Source organism: Megalobrama amblycephala, unplaced genomic scaffold, assembly GCF_018812025.1.
Source record: "Megalobrama amblycephala isolate DHTTF-2021 unplaced genomic scaffold, ASM1881202v1 scaffold517, whole genome shotgun sequence".
In the NCBI taxonomy this organism is placed as follows: Eukaryota; Metazoa; Chordata; class Actinopteri; order Cypriniformes; family Xenocyprididae; genus Megalobrama; species Megalobrama amblycephala.
Window position 1 is genome coordinate 16553 of NW_025953431.1, and position 3292 is coordinate 19844.

At 37.4% G+C, this 3292-nt stretch overlaps 1 long non-coding RNA gene across 1 annotated transcript; it reads left to right on the top strand.

The window, feature by feature from the left end:
- Positions 1-208: 208 nt before the first annotated feature.
- Positions 209-1482, top strand: LOC125261875. Its single transcript, XR_007183460.1, has 2 exons — positions 209-349; positions 987-1482. It is a non-coding gene; the product is annotated as an uncharacterized LOC125261875 (long non-coding RNA).
- The last annotated feature ends 1810 nt before the right edge of the window (positions 1483-3292 follow it).

Consider the following 3292-nt stretch of genomic DNA (forward strand, 5'->3'; position numbering starts at 1 on the left):
CATCCATCTCTTTTCTGTGATCATCTTTACATGTTATTTAATGTGATATAAATTATTTGTTATATTTGTTTTTATATAAGCTTTCCCTTTCAGACAAACACACACAAATAACATGGTAAATCTCACATTAAACATGTGATGTGGGATTGTGATGTGAGAGAGTGAAGAGTGTGTCATTGTTCTCTACAGGTTGAGGAAGTGAAGGTTGTGCTGCTCTGGCTTCAGCTCTGAGATCAAACCCCTCACACCTGAGAGAACTGGATCTGACATATAATAAACTAACACAGTCAGGAGTGAAGCTGGTGAAGGATCTGAAGGATGATCCACATTATAAACTGGAGACACTATGGTAACAATAGTTTTTAAAAATTTTCATCATCATATTTTCATTTGAAGTTCAAATGTCTGTTTTACTCACTAGAAATTAAAGAAATTGTACCAGATTCAGTAACACTGTGTGTGTGTGTGTGTGTGTGTGTGTGTGTGTGTGTGTGTGTGTGTGTGTGTGTGTGTGTCTGTCTGTGTGTGTGTGTGTGTCGTGTGTGTGTACATTTAGTCTGAGATCATCAGATAATGAGTCTCAAATTCAGTTCAGTTTCTGTAGGTCTCTGAACTTAAACTTCTGCTTATATTTTTGTAAATTATTGTATAAATAATATTAATGTTATTTTCAGCTTTTCTCCTTTAACTGTCTCTGTGTGTGTGATAATCTGAGATTTGGGTTGTTTGATATTAACAATATTAAATCTGTAGTGGAGTGTAATGATCATTTCTGCTGGTTCTGGATCAGCTGACCGTGTGGAAGTGACCTTTCATGTCCTTTTGATTTTGTAAAGTGACTTTGAGCATCAGACTGAAGCAATATTATCATGTTTGAGAATGAATTAATATAGCTTATCTAGTCAGTGCTCAGTTTTCTCATGAAAAGATGTGTCAGATGTAATGTCTCATACTGCATATGTGACTGTTTGTGTGATTTATTTTAGGATTTAGATGACAGTCTGATCTTCTGATGATCATCTGATGGTGAATAAGGATCCACTACAGAGACTCACAGTCAACAGAATCAGAGACTGAAGATACAGTGACTTCACTGTTATAAATTAAGACTTCATTTAGATTTCAATGATCCTCTGACAGACATGATGAGGCGGCAGAGAAACACCTTTTATTTCACAGCAGCAAATTACAGTTTCTCATTCAGAGATTAACCATTTTATGTGTATAAAGGCACAGTATAAACTCAGGGTTTTGTTACAGAGAAAATATAGAGCCTGAATATGTTTGTGTTTGTGTTGTACCAGCAGAGGGAGACAAAGACTAATTAAAGATTAATTTTTATTGATTATGGAGGAAAAAACAGTTCAAGCTCACTTTAAGAAAACAAATAAAGGAAGCTTGAGTGTATACATCATGTTTTTAATAATAGTTGTATTACATTTGTATTAATGTATTAAAGGGCTCATATGATGCGTTTTCATGTTTTCTCTTTCTTTAGTCTGTTATGTAGCTGTTTGTGCATGTATAAGATCTGCAAAGTTACAAAGCTCAAAGTCTCCTACAAAAACATTTATTCTATCTAATGCCTGATACACACTGTATGATTTTGGGCTGTCCCAGACAAAAGATGAGCATAAAAACCACAATTACCAAAGTGCGATTCATCTTGCACTGTTTGTTTATCACTAGTGCATGTTTGTGGGCGTGGTCTGTAAACCCCTCCCCCTCGCTTCCTAATGGACTCACACACAGACTCACTGCAGAACCGCTGGTCGGGCCTGAGACTCACACACACACACACACACACACATCATCTGACCATCATCTCTGCTTCCACAGACACACAATTGTGTGTGTGTGTGTGTGTGTGTGTGTGTGTGTGTGTGTGTGTGTTCACCTTCTCCAAGGTCTGTGTGGTTTGTCCATCTGTGTCATACTGGGGATTTAAGTCCAATCCGTCTGTCTGCATCTGCAAACTGCTGACAGACACACGGCAGATTAACAGAGAGACAGACAGGTGAGACGATCACACGCTGATGCTGAGTGTTTCAAAGACCAGAGAGACACATCTGCATGTTTGTCCAGTTACAGTAAAACACTGAAGTTGGTCACCATGAAATCAAAATGGAATATTGCAGTGTTTATTATGAATGATTTATCTGTGATTGTGTTAAATTCATGATCCTGGTCATCTTGAATCAGAACAAAAGCGACTTCTCTTCTCTGATGACAAGGGCGGGGCAACCTGTCACTCACATGAGATCCACCAATAGCAAACCACAACCATCCAATCAATTCCCCACAGACACAATCAAGCCCCGCCCTACATTTGTTCTTGTTTGAGAAGCAGTTTCTATACGGCACTATAGGGAAGAAAAAAGTGCAACTTCCCTTTCAAACAATCATTAAAGATGTTTACCATTACTGTCATAATAAAAATGTTTCATATTTTTTCAAAAACATTAATGCATTATTTTTAATAACTAGCACTTCTATTGTTCTTGTATTATTTTCATCAACATATGGGGTTTGATTAAAATCATTTCCTTATTGTCTGTTTGGAGGCTATTTAATTTTATTTATCCATCATGGCACATGCATTTTGTTTCTTTATAGTCTAAGTAATGCTGTCAAATGACTTGTTTGCATTTAGGTGTTTTATGTTATTTTATTTATTTATATTTTTGTTAGGTAATAGATTTTTTGGTAACACTTTCTCTATGGTGATGATTATGTACAAGATATCCACCTTATTCTCGTGGGCACTACTGTAGAAATGTTTTTAAGGGACAAAACACAGTTGGAGGTAATAAAATAAGGACCACAAACAATAACAGATGTTTTTTTCCAAATGTCAATATTTTTCCCAAATAGTCTCATTTAGGTGGAGAACGCAGCTCTGTCTTGTCTTCCACTACACCTGCTCCTCTTTCCAGATCCCTCCAGAGGATCAAGGATGAGGCTGTTGGTGTGTATCTAGCACAGCATTCACGATTCAACACACGTTAACAACACTTTAGTGTGATTCCCGCGCAGATGTTATTAGTGCTGCTGCATGCAGGCCTCACCGTAACCATGTTATCATTCAATTGTTACTAGATAACTTTTGTTATGATTTAGTTCTCTATAAATAACGTCTCGGTTACGTATGTAACCCTCGTTCCCTGAAGGAGGGAACGGAGACGTACGTCAGTAGTGACCGACGAATCGGGATATCGCTTAGAGAGCCCTATCAGCTTCGTGTAAACTAAAACAAGCCAATGGAATTGGCGTGCGATATTTGCATAATGCG